The sequence below is a fragment of the Paroedura picta genome, chromosome 13, assembly GCF_049243985.1.
Source record: "Paroedura picta isolate Pp20150507F chromosome 13, Ppicta_v3.0, whole genome shotgun sequence".
In the NCBI taxonomy this organism is placed as follows: domain Eukaryota; kingdom Metazoa; phylum Chordata; class Lepidosauria; order Squamata; family Gekkonidae; genus Paroedura; species Paroedura picta.
In genome coordinates this window covers 5,041,912-5,065,135 of record NC_135381.1, presented here as the reverse complement: position 1 = coordinate 5,065,135, position 23,224 = coordinate 5,041,912, and the positions used below count along the sequence as shown (strand labels likewise).

At 49.3% G+C, this 23,224-nt stretch overlaps 1 protein-coding gene across 1 annotated transcript in view; it reads left to right on the top strand.

Moving 5' to 3' along the window:
- The first annotated feature begins 1,386 nt into the window (after window positions 1–1,386).
- Window positions 1,387–23,224, top strand: part of TMEM132D (transmembrane protein 132D) — a 304,697-nt gene continuing 282,859 nt past the window's right edge. Inside the window, exons 1-3 of the mRNA XM_077309304.1 lie at window positions 1,387–1,482; window positions 4,158–4,273; window positions 8,020–8,057. The gene's annotated coding sequence lies outside the window, so the exon portion shown is untranslated. The remainder of the gene's footprint in view (window positions 1,483–4,157; window positions 4,274–8,019; window positions 8,058–23,224) is intronic.

Genomic DNA, 23,224 nt, shown 5'->3' with positions numbered 1-23,224 from the left:
GCCAAGCCTTACTGCATGTAAGCATGAAAATTCAAGAGCTCACCACAAGATGGCAGCAAATGATCGCTGCTCTGAAAAGCCCCCTTTCACTTTATAAGCATCCACCTCCCTTTTTTGTGCAAGCAAAACTTTAAAAAGGTCACTAGTGTTATTTTATGGACTGGGTGGATCGGGCAAACATTGAATCTTTGCGCAGAGAATAACAGTGAGGAACCGGACCACAGCTGATGTTCTGAGAGAATTGTGCCTGGATTTGCAAAACTGCCATTGAAGAAGAAGAGTTGGTTCTTAGATGCCGCTTTTCCCTACCCGAAGGAGTCTCAAAGTGGCTTACAGTCACCTTCCCATTCCTCTCCCCACAACAGACACCCTGTGAGGGAGGGGAGGCTGAGAGAGCCCTGATATCACTGCTCAGTCTGAAGAGAAGAACAGTTGGTTCTTTTATGCCGCTTTTCTCTACCCAGAGGAGTCTCAACAGACACCCTGTGAGGTGGGTGAGGCTGAGAGAGCCCTGATATTAATGAAGGAGAAGAAGAGTTGGTTCTTATATGTTGCTTTTCTCTACCTGAAGGAGTCTCAAAGCGGCTTCCAATCTCCTTCCCTTTCCTCTCCCCACAACAGGCACCCTGTGAGGTGGGTGAGGCTGAGAGAGCCCTGATATTCCTGCTCTGTCAGAACAGCTTTTTCAGTGCTGTGGCGAGCCCAAGGTCACCCAGCTGGCTGCATCTGGCTCGCCAGATTAGAGGTCCCCCTCCTAACCGCTTCCCCAAGCTGGCTGTCATGCTTGCATGGCCAGCAGGTGGATGAGGCATAGCGCATGGTGCATGGTGACCAACCATTGCGGACAGGCTGTAGACAACACAAAAGAAATTGGCTTTCTTCTTTAACGCAGGTCACACCCAAAATAGCTCCTTCCATGAAACTGATCTGGGGATAGTTTATAGATAGCCGGTAGACTAAAATGGAGTAGCTTTGCTTGGAACCACATCATTTTGGAGTGCTGGGGAGGACAGGAGAAAAGCCCCATCCTTTTAACTGAGAATTACTGAGTGCAAAAGGAACAGCTGAAACTGTTCAGGGGATGAAGTTAACAAACCTCACCTGATGATCCCTGGCAGATCAAGCAGCCCAGTCCAATCAAGTTTATTTATACCAGGTGTAGCCAAACTGCGGCTCTCCAAAGGTCCATGGACTACAATGACCATGAGCCCCTGCCAATTGGCCATGCTGCCAGGGGCTCATGGTCATTTTAGTCCATGCTCTTCTCAGCCTCTCCTCGAGAGACATCCCTCTCTGCCCCACAGGCCTTGCAAGGGAGAGTTGACCAGGGCTCTCGCTCCCTGTTGCTAGGCAACCGCCACAGTTGCTACTGGCTCCAGGTAGGGATGCCAGCCTCCAGGGGGGACCTGGGGATTCCTGGAATTACAGCTCACCTCCAGTTTACAGAAGTCACTTCCCCTGGAGAAAATGGATGCTTCTCAGGTAGGGAGATGGGGATTCCTGAAATTACAGCTCACCTCCAGACTACAGAGATCAGTTCACCTGGAAAAAAGGTCTCTCTCAGCCTCACCTCCCTCACAGGGTGTCTGTTGTGGGGAGAGGAAAGGGAAAGGGATTGTAAGCCGCTCTGAGACTCCTTCAGGTAGAGAAAAGCGGCATATAAGAACCAACTCTTCTTCTTCAGTAATATCAGGGCTCTCTCAGCCTCACCTTCCTCACAGGGTGTCTATTGTGGGGAGAGGAAAGGGAAGGCTATTGGAAGCCACTTTGAAACTCCTTCGGGGAGAGAAAAGCGGCATATAAGAACCAATTTTTCTTCTTCAGTAATCTCAGGGCTCTCTCAGCCTCACCTTCCTCACAGGGTGTCTGTTTTGGGGAGAGGAAAGGGAAGGTGATTTCCAGCTGCCTTGAGACTCCTTCGGGCAGTGAAAAGTGGGGTATAAAAATAAACTCTTCTTCAGTTAATAATAATAAAAATAAAATAATAATAACAACAATAAAAGACACACTCCAGTTTTCTGAGCTTCCAAATATAGCCTCCAACCTGAAATGAAAACTGCTGCCTGTCCACGTTTGTGATTTCCCTCCGGATATTCAATATATTTTTTTTAAACTTTCATTTCACCGTTCTTTCTTTCTGCTTAGGGTAGCGGCTTTTCAGATCGCGTAATAATATACTGCTCTTGCTAAACGTTTGTTGTAAGTGTGCAGTTTTAAGTCCTTAAAAAAAAAAGCTTTTCCACAAACCCTCGATCAGCATTTGAAGAGCAATATCTAGACTTTTGCTAGGAGAGAGCTGAACGAAGCTAAAGAGAATGGCCAACTAGAGATTCCAGACAATGGGTTGGTTACTTTTGAGGATGGGGTGAGACAACAAAGGGAAGGGGAACCATTTCCTCAAGAAAGGCCTTGTATCGGCTTGCCTCTGAAAGTCAGCCGATGACGAGGCCAAAACGTGATGAAACCAACGCCAACGTGTCAATGGGGGAGACGAACAGCCGTGCAGGGAAGCTGGCCCCCCCATGAGCTATCCGATGAAACGCTTTTCAATACATCTGATATCAGGAGAAGGCGGCCGGTGAGACTCCTCAAGCCGAGAGTCCAATATTATCGATTAGGATCGATCCACACCATGCTTTTGCTTTCATATATGTTCAAGCTAAGGTTGCCAGCTTAAGATTGGGAAATAGCCTGAGATTTGGAGGAGGGTGGATTTTGAGGACGGGTTGGACTTCCATGGGGTATAATGCCCCAGATTCCACTTTTTAAAATGGCCGTTTCCTCCAGGGGAACTTATCCCTGTCGTCTGGAAATCCGTTGTCATCCCAGAAGATCTCCAGTTGCTGCCTGGGGGCTGGCAACCCTATTCTACTGCCTTCTGCAAACTAGAGAAACACCACGGAACTATTAGATATATAAGCCTCCTTAGAGGCACACCGTGTTGTCCTCTTTCAACAGTGAGCCAAATGTAGGACTGTCGCTTGTATCAGGGAACGGCGGGCAGAAGTTTAATTGGTATTTATGTCCCATTTTTACACGCACACCCCGCCCCAGAAATGGCACCAAAGGAGAAATCAAAGGTCTCAGGCATGAACAGTGGGGCTGCTCAGCAAAACCATCCATCTCTCACTTCAGAGAGATCGATTTGTAGGATCAATGGGGGGTGGGGGCGGAATCTATCCTTTGCTAACAGGAATTAAAAATAGAAGCATCTGGAGTTCTAGCAAATGGTTGCTTGCAGGCAGTCATCCTGGATGAGTGACACTTATTTCATAGTGGTGCAATGATAGGAAATGTGCGGGTTATAAATATTCCCAGGACCACTAAGCACAGATCTTGGACTTGGGTGTAGAATTTCTAATAATCTAAGAGCTAGTGGAAAGAGTTGGACTTGGGCTGGGAAGATTTGGGTGTACCTGTCCCATGTAGCTTCCAGAGTGACCATGAGAACATCAGAAGAGCCCTGCTGGGCTAGACCAGGAGTCTATCTAGTCCAGCATCCTGTCTCACACAGTGGCCAACCCAATTTTTCTGGAGGGCCAACAAGAAGGCAGAGAATCTGAGGCCTCCATAAGAACATCAGAAGAGCCTTGCTGGATCAGTCCAGGGGTCCATCTAGTCCAGCATCCTGCCTCACACAGGGGCCAGCCAGTTCCTCCTGAGGTCCAACAACAGGGTACAAAGGCTGAGGCCTTCCTAAGAACACCAGAACAGCCCTGCTGGATCAGACCAGGGGTCCATCTAGTCCAGCATCCTGTCTCACACAAATGCCAACCAGTTCCTCTGGAAAGCCAACAACTGGGCATAAGGGCTGAGGCCTTCACTTGATGCTGCCTCTTGGCACTGGGATTCAGAGGCTTAGGGCCTCATGTGGAGGTTCCCTTTTGTCCTCATGGTTCTTGGCCACTAATAGTCCAATCCCTTTTGAAAGCTGACTCTACCTGTGGCCATCACCACTTCCACTGGTAGCGAATGCCACATTTTAAGCACCTGCCATGTAGATAACTATTTCCTTTGGTCCATCTTGAATCTACTGCCCACCAGCTTCTTTGGATGCCTGAGTTCTCATAACTGGAGAAAGGGAGAAAATGTTCTCCTTGTCAACTCTCTCTAGTCTTCCCTGTGCGTTATTTTAAAGATCTTTTTCACTGTTGCAGGCATCCACGACGAGTGTCAACCAGCTGCCACAGGTTTTCCAGGCTGTGTGGCCCACATGGTCTGGTAGTCTTAGTCCCTGACATTTCACCGGAAACTGTGGCTGGTATCTTCAGAGGTAGGACATGGCAAGATGGGAATCCCTTTGGCAAGGAGAGATGGAAGGGACCTCCTGGGTCATCTAGTCCAACCCCATGCAGAAAGCACAACTCCCTGCCCACCCACAGTGACTCCAATTCCATGCCCTGATGATGCCCCCCCCCCTCAAAACCAGAATCCCTGGCCAATCTGGCCAGGAAGAAATTCACTTCCCAATCCCAACATGGCAATCGGCATTTCCATGGGGGACCAAGAAAGGCTTTGTGCAGGGGCTGGACTAGATGACCCTGGAGGTCCCTTCCATGATTCTAAGATTCTAAAGCTGGGTGATGTCCCGGCTATAACAGGAGACTTAAGGCACGTTTGACTTTTTCTTTCCCCCCTCTCCGTTGGTTCATTACAAAAAAAAAAAATCTCGATTCAGCACAGCCCTTTCCCTCCATTTTATCACTGTTGTTTATCAGCTCGAGAGCAATTTTATGAGGCTGGGTACAGTGTGAAAGTACTTGATATATTTTCATAAGCCGCCGCGTTATTGACATTCCCGTATATTAGACACTGAGGAAGGAATGCATATTGATGTCTGCTGAGCTGCCCTGAAAAGAAAAGGACGAGAAACCATTTAAGATTTTATTAGATATTTTCGGAAAAGTTGGATTGCCTGCCTCCGACTCTGATAGGAGGAAAAGACATCCTGGGTTTTGCGCTGTCACGATCACTGCTTCCGAGAACAAATCGATGTATGTCTCCCTTTGTTGTGGGGACGTTACCCGATTTTCTGTAAGGACGCTGAATTCCTCTCTGAATTTTGGTGTTCTGAATGAGCCTGTAGTTTGTAAGGTAGAACTGACGTGCCATGTATCCTCCCTCATCCCATTCCGATTTTGCTCGGATATTGCATGCTGTTTGCCACAACTCTCCAGTTTTCCCCCCCATTTGTCATTTCTCCACTAGACGTGCACCTTGATAAAGCACCGCCAAGGAGCCGTTGTGGAATGAACGTACATACCGTTGTATCAAGATTCTTCCTGAATGGTTCTGTATGGAAATAGAGGTGTGCATCCATCATCCAAAACCAGCTGTCCGACACCTTGCCCCCCAAATAATCATCACAAGCTGTATGTGCATTAAAAAAAAATTCTTCAGCCTTTTTAGGTTGTCCTCCCAGGATACCTGGCAGTCATGCTGAGTTATGTGGCCTGCTGCAATTCAATCTGCCCTTAATTCCCCCCTCCCCTGAGTGGAGCAGTTGAAATCTGGAGCAGAATAGAACTGCTGTAATCTTAAAAGGAGAACTGGGAACTGCGAGATTCTGCTCAGCTGCTGCCCTCCTCCAAGTGGCAACCTTTCAAATACTTAAAGAGGGCTATCATGTCCCCTCTCAACCTCCTTTTCTCCAGGCTGAACATTCCCAAGTCCCTCAACCTATCTTCATAGGGCTTGGTCCCTTGGCCCCAGATCATCTTCGTCGCTCTCCCTTTCAATTTTATCGACGTCCTTCTTGAAGTGAGGCCTCCAGAACTACACACAGTACTCCAGGTGTGGTCTGACCAGTGCCGTATACAGTGGGACTATGACATCTTGTGATTTTGATGTGATGCCCCTGTTGATACAGCCCAAAATGGCATTTGCCTTTTTTACCGCTGCATCACACTGCCCGCTCATGTTTAGCTTACAACCCTAACCCTACAATCCACAAGTACCCCAAGGTCTCGTTCACACACAGTGTTACCTAGCCTAAAAGGCTGAAGATTTGTTAAACTTTTATTGGGTTATATGACCCGCCCCTCCCAAATTGGCCAGTGATTGGTCTGGATTGGGTGGGAAGGAGGGGCCCTGGGTGGGCGTGTGCACAGCTCTGCTTCCCAACCATATTCTGCACCGTCATGTCACTTCTGGGGTTTCTCGAAGCCCGAAGAATGTCTCAGGAGGCTCTCAGTGGTTAAAAACTTGAGAAAGGCTGGACTAGACTTTCTGGGGGAAGGATTTCAAGTGTTAATCGGGTCTCCCTTTATTAAGACGCGCCAAAGCAGTAAAAAATGTGCTCCAGTGGTGGAAACAAAAAGAAATGCTGGCCTACAGACGTCCGTTTGTGCTCATCCATAATCCTTTTTTCCACACAAGCTCATTAGCGCGGCCCTCTTGACCTGCGATCGATCCATTAATCAATTAATTGCTGTGATTAATCTATTAATGCTTTCATCCTAGATAGATAGTTGGAAAGTCCAGGGGGGGAAACGATTTTCTTTTTCTTTTTGTTTTGCTGTTGTTCCATGAGGCATAGCCTCCGTCTGCTTCGCCAGCAAATAAAAATGGCTGGATTGACAGGACAGGGTAATTAGCCGCGTGCTTAAGCACTTTTTGGAGCGAGGGTGGAAGCTGCCCAAGGCATCCGGGCTAGGGACAGGACACAGATCGGGCATGCAGAAACAGCACATGCAGCTCTGTGGCTGGCCACTAACCAGACTGGCCAAAGAGACGGTCATGGGCCGGTCAAAAGCGTGAGAGAGTCAGTGTGGTGCAACCATTTAGAGCTGTGGTTTCTAATCTGGGGAATGGAGTTTGATTCCCTGTTCCTCCTCCTCCTGCAGCCAGCTGGGTGACGGACCAGTCGCAGTTCTCTCAGAGCTCTCTCAACCCAACCTACTCCGCAGGGTGCCTGTTGTGGGGGGAGGAAGGGAAGGTGATGGTAAGCCGCTTTGAGATGCATGAAGCTTGCTAGGTGAACTTGGGCCAGTCACAGTTCTTTCAGGACTCTCTCAGCCCCACTTACCTTACAGGGTGTCTGGTTGTGGGGAGAGGGAGAAAAGGCTTTGAGAGGGACCTCAGTGGGGCATAACACCACTGAACAAGTCTAAAAGTGATGGACCATAAAGGTAGGTGGGTGGACATGACCATAGATGGTCATATCACCCAATAAATATTTAACAAATGTAACTATATATATAGTGTGTATACACACACACACACACACACACACACTAAAAATTAACTCCTTACAGCTTTTGGCAGGAGCTTTCCGCAGTGCCTGTAAGACGGAGCTTTTCCACCGGGTCTATGGTTGAGGCCAGTCCAGGAAGATCTGATACCCCCCTGGCAGAGGAGAAGGAAGACCTTGAATTTGGAACTTCCTCACCAGCCGACCATCGCTGAGGGTGATGGCTTAGCACTCGAGGTCCCCCTGAGATCAGATGATAGCTAGCACTATGGGATTTGGAACTGTTTTATTGGGGATATATAAATCGAAACAAATAAGTGAATGAATGAATGAATGAATGAATGAATGAATGAATGAATGAATGAATGAATGAAAGAAAGAAACTCCAGAGTGAACACCGGAATGCTGTCAGTTCAACTGAGCGGCCTGTTCTCCAAGTAATAAATCCACATGCTATTCCATGTTTTAAAGAAACTATTCTAGTCTAGACATTCATTATCTTCTCTTGAGAAGCTGAGTGGAGGAGGGGAAAAAAGTGCTTATTTTCTTCTCTTAGTTACCTGTTTTAGGGTTTCAGAAATTAGGTTCAATGAATAAGTCTCCTCTTCTTTTCTTGACTAATATCAATTCCCACACCTTATTCCTGTTTCGGATTGTGTTTGCCCTTTGGGGTGTTTTTTTTAAATAATTGAAAATATTATTCCTGGGAAGCCCATCAAGAAAACATCATCAAAGACACGGGGGGGGGTGTGTGTGCTGATTTGCTCCCCCCCCTCCTCCACCCCATTGGGCCATAAATATTTCTGCTTTTTTTCTCCTCCTCATAGCCCGCAATCTGGAACGGACGCCGGAGACATAATTAAAGGTAATCGCTCCAATTCCACCGACACTCCTAAAATGTTCATAACCCACTTGTGGTGATTCATAATTGAGAACGCAGTTAAATGTTTTAGTCAATTTGTCTGACAGTCTTTCAGTTCGTTGGTTTTATGGAGTCCCCTGGTTTGGATGTTAAATTGCCTTCACTGAACACTTCCCCCTCCCCCTTCCGCACCCACCCCTCCCCAGCCATTCTCCCGACTAAAGCATTTACCGTACCGTCATGTTTTGTTTGTCAGGTCCTGTCTTTCTAGCCAGCGTGCACACCAGGGGCTACATTGCTTTTTGAACCTCTGGGCACATGTGAAATCCTGCCAGAGGGTGGTGTGAGCACAACTGTAAATTGGGGAGGGTGGCGAGGCCAGTCTCACAGTGCTTACAAAGCAAGGTTGCACATGACTCTTGACGGTAGCTTTGAAAGTTAGAGTCTGGTGGCGCCTTGAAGACCCTCAAAGTTTTATTCAAGGGATGAGCTTTCATGTGCAGGCACACTTCGTAGGGCTGCCAGGTCTGGGTTGGGAATCCCTGGGGACTTTGGGGGTGGAGCTGGGAGGGGGCGGGATTTGGGGCAGGGAGGGACCTTAGAGGAGTATAATGCTATGGAGCAGGGGTAGTCAAACTGCGGCCCTCCAGACGTCCATGGACTACAATTCCCAGGAGCCCCCTGCCAGCGAATGCTGGCAGGGGCTCCTGGGAATTGTAGTCCATGGACGTCTGGAGGGCCGCAGTTTGACTACCCCTGCTATGGAGTGTCCCCCTGCAAAGCAGCCATGTTCTCCAGGGAAACTGACCTCTGTTGCTTGGAGATGAGCTGTACAACCAGGGGATCCCCAGGTTCTACCTGGAGGTTGGCATTGCCAAAGTGTCTCTTTCCAAGATTGACAGGAGAAATAGCCCCCTTTTTCCTTCACCCCTTGGTGGGGGGTGGGTGGGTTTGGAGTATTTCTTCAATTCTTCCCTCTCCTTTTGAAACGTGCAGCCTTCTATTCTTTGCTCCGTCCCCTTCCACCTTATCATTTAATTTGCTCAAAGAGGAGAGCTGAAGGGAAACGTTTCTTCTCGTCCGGCAACCGAGAACTGTTTTACATCACAAAAGGCAAGTGATTCAATTGGCCTAAGCAAGCCAAAGGGTGTATTAATATCCTCCGCTGGCAAAGATTGTTCCGCTAGCCTTCAGACAGGACATGGCGACAGGTTGTCGCGCTTGCGTGCGTGTCGATAGCTCCGTGCCACGGACAGATGCGTCGAGAACGTGCCCAAACCCCACAAGGTTCATTTTCCCCGGCTTTGGAAAGCAGTTCTTAATTGAGTTGAGTCCCTACCTGACCTCAATTTGGATATACCTAAGCCGCTAAATCCGGGATGGGTCTGTTGTGGCCGGCCGGGACTTTTCCTTTAGCCGCTTTTCGATGAAGATGGCGGGAGAGAATGGACTGATCAATGGGCTAGAACAGGGGTAGTCAACCTGTGGGCCTCCAGATGTCCATGGACTACAATTCCCATGAGCCCCTGCCAGCAAATGCTGGCAGGGGCTCATGGGAATTGTAGTCCATGGATATCTGGAGACCACAGGTTGACTAGCCCTGGGCTAGAACACGATTCTCCCCTGCAATTGGGCCGGAGAAGGAGCAACCATGCCCAATTTCACCCCCGAGCCTACCTGGGTCCCATATTTCAGTCTGTCACCAATGAAAAGCATTGGTGGCTGTTGCTAATTAGTCGTTTCCCACAAAAACAACACAACAACCGGGAAATCACAATGCCCCACAGAAGGAAAACTGCACCAAGCTGGATCACCAGGGTTGGAAGGATGCCATTCCCTACTGCAGCCTTAGTCAACTGTTTTTTTCCCCATTGAGAACCCGCTGAAGCATCCTTCAGGCTTTGAGAAAATCCAGAAGCAGCGCGATCGTGCAGAATATGGTTGGGAAGCAGAGCTGTGGACACGCCCACCTGGAGTCCCATCCCTTCCCACCCTCTCCATCATTGGCCATTTCGGGAGTGGGTGGGTAGGTTGACATGACCCACTAAATGTTTAACCAATTTTAAAAATTATAAACAATTAATTGGCTCCCACCCATTCAGGAAACCCTGCCAGGGCCCTCAGGAAACCCCAGGGTTTCACGAAACCCTGGTATAGAAAGCCTACTCTATTGTAATCCATACACTGCAGTGAAGCAAGAACTAAAATACACCTCATCTGTTCCAGCACAGCTACACCGGTCATACTTTGTATATACCAGGGGTGGCCAAACTGTGGCTCTCCAGATGCCCATGGACTACAATTACCATGAGTCCCTGCCAGCAGTCCATTGACATCTGGAGAGCTACAGTTTGGCCATCCCTGGATGCAAAGCAAATTTGTATCACACTCCCCCCCCCCACCCCACCCCCAGGTTTCATCTAAGGCAGGCCAGGCACAGCCCTGAGGTGGATCTAACCTTTTGCACACCTGCTCTTTCTCTAAATGCTGTTTTAAGTTTAGTAATAATCTGGCAGATCCTTTAAACATGTATCTCTGGGGAACAGTACTGCGTCGCTCTCTGCCAAGCTTCCGAGTTTATCGAGACAAATCTACCTGTGTTCTGCTAGCCAATCAACCTTACTGGTTCTGTTTTATCCCTGTTGATTTAATGCAGGGGTAGTCAAACTGCGGCCCTCCAGATGTCCATGGACTACAATTCCCAGGAGCCCCTGCCAGCATTCGCTGGCAGGGGGCTCCTGGGAATTGTAGTCCATGGACATCTGGAGGGCCGCAGTTTGACTACCCCTGGGATGCATCACCTCCCCCTTTGCTGCAAGCCCAGGAGAGTAGGACTGGCCATCCTGTAAATCGCCTTGCTATTTCCTTCTTTAAAGAGAGAGAGAGAGAGAGAGAGAGAGAGAGAGAGAGAGAGAGAGAGAGAGAGAATGACAGGCTGGTATCTTGTGAAACAAATACAATTAGCTGTGATGGGAGCCCAGGTTGTGTCATGTTTATTCATGGGGCGCTGCCAAGAAGCCGGGCCTAATTGATTGGCCGGGGCCTTTCAGCCGGGGTGCCCTCTCTGATGTGTATGAATTATAATAAAGCGGGTCAGACTTTTCCTGCCCGAGATGGATTAGGCAATTAGGAATGATCAATGCGGAATAAAGGCTGATTTACGGTCCCCCCAAAGGTCAGGGGAAACATGTCAGCGATGATCTCTTTCGGAGATGCTTCCCGGTCAGGTCGCTGTAAAACCGCGACAACGCCGGCGACTTGCTCACAGTTGTGTCAGGACAGTTCACGTCATCATGAGGTGCAAAGGGGGGGGTATTTGGGGGGGTGGAGCCAGGAGGGGGCGGGATTTGCGAGAGGGCGGGACCTCAGTGGAGTATAATTACTATTCATGCGCGCATTTAAGATTCATAAACATCTATACTAACCGTGCTTTATTGCACAGATCCAATAAATATTGACACATGCAAGGACCACATGGAGACAAGCAGGGAGGGGGAGAGTTCAAAGGAGCAGGAAGCCTCCAAAGAGTCAATCAGGGAGAAGAGTACTCGGAAAAAAAATTCCAGGAACTTCCTATTCTAACTATGCTAAATACACATCTCCTCCGATGCCCCCTGGAGGATATTCTTTTAATGCTTCTGGATCATGCACAGAACAGAACTTGCAGATTCTAACACTGGAGGCCTTACCCAAGCCTCAATTAAGGAGAATTCTTCCCGAATAACCCCTGGAGATGCCAGAAGCTGAACTAGTATGCAGCCCGTGTGCTCCTGCGCCATGGCTGTACTGCGCCATGGCTGTTCCCTGTCTATTTACTGCCCTGCTTATCCTTATGTATTCAGGAACGGATCTCTAACCCTCTCCCAGAACATTAACTCAAGGCCTTCCTGATCATTTCCCGATATTATTCAGCTCTCGGTTTCTCGGGACGACAACTCCAACCGATAGCCCTTGCAAAGTTAATAAACCGGAAAGTGCGGCCGTGCTCTCCTAAACGGAGCCGTTTAGGGTCAATAGCGTTTCCAGACCAAAGTTTGCTAACTAATTCTGCTTTCTGAGCGGCAACCATACCGTCAAGGAGCCATTGAAGTCCTGCGTGCGGAGAAGGAGAAAACCGTTAACAAGACACTTGCGCATCTCCCCAGATGTTCTCTTGACGGGGTTCCGTCATCTGACGGAACGCATCGTGCGCTAATGAGCTCGAAAGACGGCAATCAGCCGAAAACTTCAGAGCCATCTGGAATGGAATCAACTCAAGTCGGGCAGCTGGGATCGGCTCCCGACGTAGAGCCCGGGAAGGTACATCAAAGGTCACCGGAGTGGATTAGACATCAGCTGTTGTGCGAGACACAGAATTTACTGTATTATTTAGAAGTCTTCCGTTCCTTTTTCTCGGCACGAAGCAGAATTTTGAGTAGGTCTTTGGTATAAGTTCCCTCACCGTTTTGTGTGGTTCCAAAAGCTTTCCGTTGTGGGGGAAATAATTGGGGGGAGGGAACCAGGGCTGTTTGGGCTGATCCTGCATTGAGCAGGGCATTGGACTAGATGGCCTGTATGGCCCCTTCCAACTCTATGGTTCTATGATTCTATACGTTCCTCTAGCAAGCAATAAATTTCCTGTGATATGTTTTTATAATAAGCGGGGCCACTGTATCAGCCTGCTGATTTAGATAAATGGTTTCGATGGCCAGCAAGCGGGAAAAATGAGCCTGCCTAGTAGTTGAAACTCTGCTTTAGCTGCTAGAATTAGCTGGATAGTCTGCAGAGCGGTTTTAAAAAGAATGGAAACGTAGCATTTCAGAATAAAATTCAGTACCTTCCATTCTTCTGTAGGTATATTTCGCGTCTGTGCAATTTATCTAATTACGCAAAAGGTAGACTTGTTGAATCGAGGGCCAGTGTGTGGACTGCATCTTTAGAGGCGGTGGAACCAAAGCTGGAGACGCCAGAAGGAACAAGATGTCTTTGGTGGAACCAAAGTCTAGAAGAGAAAGGCGGAAGACATGGCCGAGCAACACTGTGATTTGGAGTGACATTTTCTGACATTTTCATCCTTGTGCCCGTAGATCATCTTAGCTCAGATATTTTTTGCAGGGGGGGGGCATATTCACAGTCTTTGCCAGACTTCCCCCTGCTCTTCTTTTGGCTTTGTGGAGTGGGGTTGAGCTTCACCACCAGCTTCGTCTCTGCAGGGGTAGTCAACCTGTGGTCCTCCAGATGTCCATGGACTACAATTCCAACGAGCCCCTGCCAGGGGCTCGTTGGAATTGTAGTCCATGGACATCTGGAGGACCACAGGTTGACTACCCCTGGTGGACCCCAAGGAGGTGCCATCATCTCTTTATACCAAGAGCTGGTGCTTCTACCAGAATTAGGCATATTGGTCTAAGAGGGCGAGGGTCCCTCAGTGTGAGAAGTCCCCCGGACACCTCCAAGGATGAGGCACTTCAGGAAAGACGATTTGATTAATGGTCCCCTGCCCATCCCCAGGGCTCTCCCTTTAAATGAAGACAGTCCCATATAGTCTGGATTGGCTTTGATGCACCTAAACTATTAAGTCAACTATGCAAGGAAAGGTTGATGCGTATATCAACTCCAAGGCAGAGAAGAGCTGGTTTTTTAATACCACACTTATTACAACCCAAAGTAGTCCCAAAGCAGCTTATGAAGAATACCTTTCCCTTCCTCCCCCCCACAATGAGGTAGGTGGGGTGAGAGAGCTCAATGAGAACTGCTCTGCAGGGAGTTCGGTGAGAACTGTGACCAGCTCAAGGCCTCCCAGTAGGTGGGGAAGAAAACCCGGTTCTCCAGCTCAGAGTCCAACGCTCTTTAGCCACTACAGCACGCTGGCCCTCAGATGCTAAGAAATGACCCTAAAGGTAGTGCTGGAAATTCTGATGCCCTGTTAAGGGGAAGGGACATGGTCTTTACCATTAAGGGCACGCAAAAGGCCCCTGATTTGACACCTGTCATTCTTCTTCAAAGGAACAGAGCCGACAGGGGAGGTCTTTCTGCGCTTGAGACCCTGAAGAGCCGTGGCTACGTAGGATCAACTGTATTAAGTGATACGCTCAGAGGCAGGGTCATCTGGATCGAGGGGTCAGTGAGCAGAGCTTTCTGGGCTTTTGACAGTAGCAGCTTCTCATTTCCTGGCATTTAGACCACCTCCCCCCAACATCAGTGACTCCTAACCTGCACACTTGAGATATTATTGCATTCCTAAGAACAAATTCATATTTATGAATTAAATCTGCGTATTAATTATCCACGGGGTTTATCCTGAAAACCACAAGATAATGTTCAGTCTTAAGAGCCATTTCTTTTTTTTAAGGGTCCTGGATTTCCGTGCAGAATAGACTTGGTTCAGCCGTTTCCATCTGCTCTCATTTATGCCATGCTCTCTTCTCACCTGCCAAAGGTTCTCATGCGTTTTACGCATGGGGTTTTATATGCTACCATCTGGACTCGGGCTCACAGAGTTTCAAGACAAGGATGCAGCACCACACGCCTTCCAGTCAGGCGCTTGGAGCGCTGCCACTGCTCTCCTGGGATCGCACTCGGCCTGCAGCATGGCTTTTGTGGTCCTGGAAATGACAAATCCCATGATGCAGGGTGATTGCAATTGCTGGCAAGGGAACACATGCCCCTTTTTGCTGACTACAAAATGGCATGCAAATGAAACTGCCATCATCATTCAGCGGCCAAAACACAATGGAAATAAGCTACCATTAGTGAAAACTCCGGCATAGGATTAACGCCCGGGGGCAATGATATAGGAAGCTGAAACATCTATTTGGAAAGGTATCTAAAAACAAGAAACTGTCCAGGGCCAATCACCACTGAGACAGGAAGTGATGCCACAAGCCTCAGCCAATCAAAACTGAGACAGGAAGTGAGACCACATGCATCAGCCAATCAACACTGAGACAGGAAGTGAGACCACAAGCCTCAGCCAATCACCACTGAGGAAGTGAGACCACAAGTTTAATGTGATGTAACGCTAAAATGCAGAAGTGGGGCTGGCACAATTTAGGAGCACATGGAATCCCTGGGATGTGATTGGATTTTGTCCTTCCGGCCAAGCAGGATTTTACCCTGGATTTCATTTGGGCTACTCTTTGGCTGCAGTTTTGTTCCTGAGTGCCGGTTGGCAACTGGGGGTTACATACTGTTGCAGAAACCACTCTGTTTCCAGAGAAAGTGTGTGTGTGTGTGGGGGGGGGGGGGCTGAGCAGTTAAGGGATAACGTGGCAACATAATGATCTCTTCTTATTAGCACTTAGTAATTGCTAAGAGAGGCAGCGAGGAGTGCTGAGCGACGCAGAACTTGAGGCGAATACATCCTGAAGGAATCTGCCTCTCCCCATCCATCGCGGTGCCTTCGCGGGGCTGTTTTTATCCCTTTAATGCATTCCTTGCCTCCAGCAAACAGGGATCCAGGGAGGGGAAAGGAGCAGGCGGCAATTTCGGAATGCGTAAAAGCCGGTGAAACCGCCCCTGCCGTGGCCCACCCTCTGCAGTGAGGGGAAGACTGCTTGTCGTCCAGCCCTGTGGCCCTAAGACGATACTTGTTCAGATCTTTGTTTCTACAGAATCTCCCCTCCCCCTTTCTTTAAAGGTCTGATAGAGCAGTTCCCGGCCGCTCCGTTATGCTGAACCACAAGTCCAAATTTTCTTTTTGCTTAAGGCCAGCCTTTCTCAAGTTTTTCACCACTGAGAACCCCCTGAAATGTTCCTCAAGCGTCGAGAAACCCCAGCAGTGGCGCAATGGTGCAGAACATGCGGACACACCCGCCCAAGGCTCCTCCCTTTCCCACGTCCTCCGTGGACTACAATTCCCATGTGTGTGCTGGACATCTGGAGAGCCACAGTTTGGCCACCGCTGCCCTACGGAGTCAAGATAAGCTGGCTGCCACTTAGTGTCTCTCTCCAGGGATCTCCTATCTGCCATTCTCACACAAGGTGCTTTGAAGAGCCATGGCATGATTTCTCTTTGGGGGGGGGGGCAACGCTGGGAGCACTGCCTTGCTCCTGGCAGGTCTGAAGAAGACCCCCTGAGCTTCACAGCTTCCTTAAGCCGCACTGATTCATTGGCATCTTTTATGACCAACGGCTGACGGCAAGTCGAGCTCTCTCGCTTGCTGACCAGGGTTTTGTTTGCCTCAAAGCTATTTTAAGCCAGCCGCGTGCTTTATACGGCGAGTAAATACATGTTTTATTAATCGGGAACAGGACAGAAGGAACTTGCTAAAACAGACTCAGCGCTGTCGTTCAGGCCATACGGGGAACTGGATGAGCGAATGACCCCAAGTGGATTGTGGCTAATGCATTTACTTCTGGCTAATCGGGATTTGCTTCGAAGGGAACGGCCCCGTTCCTGCGGCTCGCGCAGAACTGTCGGACCCGGCCTCATCCCAAAGGTCTCGTGTAGGTAACTTGCCCTCCTTATCTGTGCATTAGTTATGCACACTCCTTCTGTGTGCCGTTTCCAAGTTTTTCGCCTTGCAGCTCGAAAGGAGAATTGCAGCCAAATATATTGCCCTAGGATGGTTCGGTTGCTGTGTTTTTTAAAAGGGCAAATGGAAAACTGTCTCATCCCTCTACTCTGCTCTGACAGCTCTTCTTTCTCAGGCAAATCCAACTTGGAACTCTCAATTTTCACACTTTCCCCCCCGTTGGCTGGCTCAGATTTATCAGCGTTATTAGGGCATCGATAAATCAGCACGCTGCAAAATGTATATAAATGATGCATGTTTTAGATCTAGACATACACCTGCACACAAACAGATCTATAAAGCCAGCATGGTGCAGTGGTTAAGAGTGGTACACTCGAAACCTCCCTGCTCTTCCTCCACAGGAAACCTGCTGAGTGACCTTGGGCCAGTCATTGTTCTTTCAGAGCTCTCAGTCCCTCCTCCCTCATGAGGTGCCTGTTGTGGGGACAGGGAGGGAAGGAGATTGGAAGCGGCTTTGAGAGACATGATTCCTACAGGGTGACCTTGAGCCAGTCACAGTTCTCCCAGAGCTCTCAGCCCCACATGCCTCACAAAGGCACCTGTTGTGGGGTGAGGAAGGGAAGGTAATTGGAAGTTGCTTTGATACACAATGTCTGCTAGGTGATCTTAGGCCAGCTGCACTCTCAGAGCTCTCTCAGCCCCACCTGCAGCACAAGATGCCTGTTGAGGGGAGAGGAAGGGAAGGCTATTGGAAGCCACTTTGAGACACATGAGACCTGCTGGGTGACCTTGAGCCTGTCACAGTTCTCTCAGAGCTCCCAGACCCACTTCCCTCACAATGTGCCTGTTCTGGGGAAAGGAAGGGAAGCTGCTTTGAGACTCCTTAAGGCAGAGAAAAGTGGGGTATAAAAACCAACTCTTCTTCTGGCAAAAAGCAGAGGTCTTAAAGCAGTGCCAAAAAAGGTAGCTTAGAATAATCCATTTCTTCTTCTGGTAGTGGGGAAAAGGCAACAGATCCTGCCTGGCATGGAAACTCCATAGGGTTTTCAAGGCCAAGAGATGGACAGAGGTGGTTTGCTGCTGCCTGCCACTGCATAGCAACCCTGGAGTTCCTGCATTGTGCAGGGGGTTGGACTAGATGACCCTTTAGGTCCCTTCCAATTCCATCATTCTATTACTTCCTTGGCGGTCTTCCATCCTTCTTCTCCTGAACCTGATACAAATATTCCAGTAGCATGGGGTTCCCACATTTTTAGAGAGGGATTTAACTGCAGTTGTGTGAGTTGGGAGGGGAATTTCGAAGAGAGACTCTTCAGTGCCTTCCCTAGACTACAATTCCCAAGGTTCCTTGGGCACACCACAGGGGAGAAGCCACACATGTGCTGCTTGAACACTGATTTATATCCGCAACTCCCAGCTGGCTGATTATATGATGTGGTTAAATTTTGATGATGGGTTTGTATTTTTTTTGAAACACACCATACAACATTTTCATGCAGATGTGCATGTACCAGCCAAACCTAGCCATGCCTCCGGTGAAAACTCTTGTTTTCCTTGGAAAGCATTAGCAGCACACTTTTCTGAAGCGTTCTTTTTTAGCCTGGGGCTTTCATAAAAATTTCACCAGGTGCGTTCTGCCACGACTCCATTTCTGGCTGTGTTCAGGAAGTGTCTGAATCTCATCCGTGCGGAGAAACCCCTTAAGCAGCAGGCCCCGTGCCTTCGGAACAGTGCTCGGGCCGACTCGCAAACCAAGGAGCAGTACTTCCATTTCCATCAATTCATGCCAGGGGGAGGGCATGGCACAGAACTCAAGGGGACGCCCCTTCAAAAAGGCATCCTCTCTTTCTGGGCATCGCATCGCTGGCTGACAATTGATTTTTAATAGGCGATCTAGTTTGATTTAATCAGGCATTGAAGGGCCGGATCGCATGGACTCCGTGCGTTGTGGGAGGCAGAGGGAAGAAATTTCTTCATAAATTTTTCATCGTCTGAATAGTACAGTAGTAGAATTGGCTGCCCAAGGAGGTGGGGAGCTCCCCCTCACTGGCGGTCTTCAAGCAGCGGCTGGACAGATCCTTCTCCTGGATGCTTGAGGCTGATCCTGCACTGAGCAGGGGAGTGGGACTAGATGACCTGTGTGCCCCCCCCCCCACACTGGTTGTCTTTAAGCAGCGGCTGGACAGATAATTATAATGGATGATGTAGGCTGATCCTGCATGGAACAGGGGATTGGATTGGATGGCCTCTACGGCCCCTTCCAACTCTAGGATTCTGTGATCTCTCCCTGGTTCCCATCCTCATTCCTTATTTTGGTGCCTTCCGCCTGCCGTACTCTCTGCATCCAGTTTGCTTCACAAGGATGTTGCGATGATAAAAAGGGGAAGGGAGACCTTTGGTGGAGGGATCACTTGGGCATGGAATTGGGGTCATTGTGGGTGGGCAAGTCGTTGTGAATTTCCTGCATTGTGCAAGGGGCTGGACTAGATGACCATGGAGGTACCCCTTCCAACTGTACGATTCTGTGATTCAATGACCTACAGATGTTGCCCTGGGCTCCTTTGGAGGAAATGGAGGGGGGGGATAATGTACTAAGCTTTCCTTGTGTCCTTCAAAACCCACATATGTGGGTACATGTAGGCAGGGTCTCCTGGGAATTTTAGTCCGTGGACATCTAGAGAGCCACAGTTTGGCAACTCTTGAGCTTGTATGTCCTCTAAGATAGCGATCCCCAACCTGTGGGCGGTGGACCACATGTGGTCCGTCGACTAATTGGAGGTGGGCCGCAAAAGGCGCCTTCTCCCCCCTTCCCCCCGGCCCTTTACTTCATCCCCCCCAGCCCTTTACAACACACTTCGGGTGTCCTTCTCTCCCATCACTCCCAGATGGGACTATCTCATTGCAGAGAAACAAGCTCAGGGTTCCCATTGATCTGTCATTGTCAGGAGTTAAAATTTCCATGAAAATAAAATGTTCCTTATGTTCCTTGTTGTGGCATGTCTGTATCTTATTTTGAAGGGATGTTTAGACATTACCGTAGCGATCAGAGAGCGTTAGGGCAGTGGTTGAGAGCAGAGGAGTAAACTACCCCCCCCCCACCGGGCCTCAGTAAAATTGTCAAGCATTGAGTGGTCCCCGGTGATAAAAAGGCTGGGGACCACTGCTCTAAGAGCCTTTGGCCCCCTTGCCTGGAAAATCAATCACAGCAGCAACATTCTAAAGCAATCCTCACAGGAGCCAGTAGGGGGTGCAGAAAGACCACCTTACCCTCTATTTGCTCTGCATCCGCCCTTCATTTTACATTCTTGGGCAAGGATTCAGTGCCCACTTTCCTGATCAACCCCCCCCCCCCCCGGATTAAGTGGGGGCAAACCAGCATAGTATGAAAGTGTTCAGGCCAAGTATTTGAGACTCAAGAAGACGCAGGAGCCTGATGGTCGTCGGTTCAATCCCTGGCATCTCCAGTAAAACAGATTCGGGGTGGGAAAGACCTCAGCTGGAGACCCTGGAGAAGGACCAAGAGGTTGGGTAGCAGTGCAAGGCAATTTCTGGCACCTCCGTCATTTCGTAAAGATCGACTTTTGAAGGCCTCAGTTCAACCTGAGACCTCGGTGCGGAGGTGTTTTCTTTAATTTTCTCTCCCCCCCCCATCCCCAGTGCATTCCTGGATGGTCCCCAGAAGCGGCACAGGGAATGTTTGTTTCTCCAGCAGAATAAATATCACCTCAAGGGCAGGGGTATTCAATCTGTGGTCCTCCAGATGTCCATGGACTACAATTCCCAGCATTTGCTGGCTGGGGCTCATGGGAATTGTCCATGGACATCTGGAGGACCACAGGTTGACTACCCCTGCCCTAGGGGACATTTGATGTCAGTTAAATGTGGCAGGAAAAGATAAGTGGCCCCAAAAAGACAAGAAACTAGCAACTGTGCAATGATCTAATGATCACAGACAGGGCTGCCAACGGCAAATTAGGAAATCCCAGGAGATTTTGAGGGTGGGGTCTGTTGAGGATGGTTTCTAGGGAGGGGAGGGACCTCAATGGAGTATAATATCATAGAGGAGCCCCTCCCCCCAGGAAAGTAACCTCTATGGTCTGGACCTCAATTGTAATTCTGAGAGACCTCCAGGTCCTGCCTGGAGGCTGGCAACCCTATGAGATATTCTCATCAGCCGTTTGATGTGGCCCCTGGTCCTTTGGGCCGCTCTGCGGCAGTGGATCGATGGTTTGAAAGTGTAAAACAGCCGGGAGTTCCGCTTAATTGGCATTAAGAGAAAGGGTGAACTCAGTGACTTTGACTCCTCTCACCTTTGAACCTTTTCCACACTGTCTGGGGGATATTGGGGGGGGGGGGTGTCACGTTTTCAATACAAAGCTACCGCTAGGCCTGTTTTCTTCCGTGCCGCCCCACGTGAGCTGAGGACATGCCCCCGTAACTGCCTGTCGGGAATGGGATATTGGGTGTCAAGTTGGCTTTCGGGGAAATAAGTCTGTCCTTTTGCAAGTAACCTCTGACTGCTCTGCACTGATCAATGGGGCCGTTGAATGCACTCTCTCAGAGAAGGTTTTGTTATTATGTAAAGACTTTTTTGAAGAGCCTCTTGTGGCGCAGAGTGGTAAGGCAGCCGTCTGAAAGCTTTGCCCATGAGGCTGGGAGCAGCCGGCTCAAGGTCAACTCAGCCTTCCATCCTTCCGAGGTTGGTAAAATGAGTACCCAGCTTGCTGGGGGGTAAATGGTCATGACTGGGGAAGGCACTGGCAAACCACCCCGTACTGAGTCTGCCATGAAAACGCTGGAGGGCGTCACCCCAAGGGTCAGACATGACCTGGTGCTTGCACAGGGGAGACCTTTACCTTTACCTTTATTAACATTTAACCACAATTTGCAGGAGCAGTTTTGGAAGGGGGAGGAAGTACATCTGCTTATCAGGAGGGAGATCCAATGTGGTAAGAGCAGTGGCGTCTAATCCAGAGAGCCAGGTTCAACCCCCGGCCCCTCCTCCACCAGCAGCCAGCTGGGTACCCTTGGGCTAGTCGCAGTCCTGTCTGAGCTGTTCTCGCAGAGCAGTTCTTGCAGAGCACTCAGCCCCATCTACCTCGCAGGGTGTCTGTTGTGGGGAGAGGAAAGGAAGGTGAATGTAAGCCACTATGAGACTCCTTTGGGTAGTGAAAAGCAGGGTATAAAAACCATCTCTTCTTTCAAAATATTACAAAGTCGCAAGGGCATTACCGAGCAGGGGAAAGTGCAGAGGAGAGCAATCAAGAAGATGAAGGGGTGGGAACACCTCCCCAAGAAGGAAAAGCTGGGACCTTTCAGTTTAGAAGAGAGATGACTAAGGGGGAAAGGGATAGAAGTTTATAAAATTATGCCAGCGTTTACAGATCCCTTCAGGGGGACACAAACAGCTCTGTGATTCCTCCTTGCCTGCAACAGGCACTAGGGGGGGATGGAACTCCACCATGGATAGCTCAAGCCCCCTACTCCATTTTCATGTAGGCTGGAGAGACAACATCAGCCTGTTGCATCCTGATCCTGATTTAACAATATTTGCACAGCAAAGAACATTGCTGTAGGGCCAGCCAAGGTACAGGCGGAAAATACATGCAGGGTGTGTACTCAGGCAGTATTCTTGGAGAGAATGCCATCTCCCACCAGTGGCTGATTTTTCTGTCGGTTTGCTTGGAAATACCTGGATTTTGGGATACAGTTATTATAAGACTGCCTGTAACGCAGCCTCCTAGAGAGCCAGCTTGGTGTAGGGGTTAAGAGCGGCAGCTTCTAACCCGGAGAGCTGAGTTCAATTCCTCACTCTTGAACATGCAGCTAGCTGAGTGGGCTGCTCACAGTTCTCTTAGAGCTCTTCTCACAGAGCAGTTTTCTTAGAGCTCTCTCGGTCTCACCTACCTCGCAGGACAGGAAGGGAATGGGGTTTGGAAGCCGCTTTGGGGCTCCTTTGGGGAGTCAAAAGTGGGCTATGAAAATCCAGCTCTTCTCCACGGCTATCCTTCACCATCTTTAGCAGCCAGAGGATTCGGCGCCACGTTTTCCTTCTCCCAACCTTGGAGCAGAACCGAGCTGGACCAGCCATTGTACTGGGGAAGTTCTGCCAGCCCCACTTCGGCTCTCTGCTTGGGCTTAGTTAGCTGGCGTTTTCCCAACATGAACAGAGTTCCCGCCCGGCTTATTCCCAGCGATGGATTTCATTGACGTTGCCTTCCGCTCAGAATTTACTCCACATTCAGAGGCAATCAACCTCAGGATCCCAGTGCCAGGAGGCACGATCAGGACAAGACTTCAGCCTCTGTGCCCTGTTGTTGGCCCTCCAGAGGAACTGGTTGGACACCGTGTGAGACAGGATGCTGGACTGGATGGACCACTGGTCTGACCCAGCAGGGCTCTTCTTAGGTTCTTATGAAGGCCTTGGCTTCTCTGCCCTGTTGTTGGACCTCTGGAGGAACTATCTGGCCACTGTGTGACCCCTGGTCTGATCTATCAGGGTTCTTCTAATGTTCTTATGAAGGCCTCAGCCTCTTTGCCCTGTTGTTGTCCCTCCAGGGGAACTGGTTGACCCTTGAGTGAGACAGGATGGTGGACTAGACAGACCATTGGTCTGATCCAGCTGGCCTCTTCTGATGCTCTTACGTCCTGTCAGAGATTTGTCTAGTTCCTTCTTAAAGCCATCTGAGTGGCCATCACTACACCTTGTAGTAG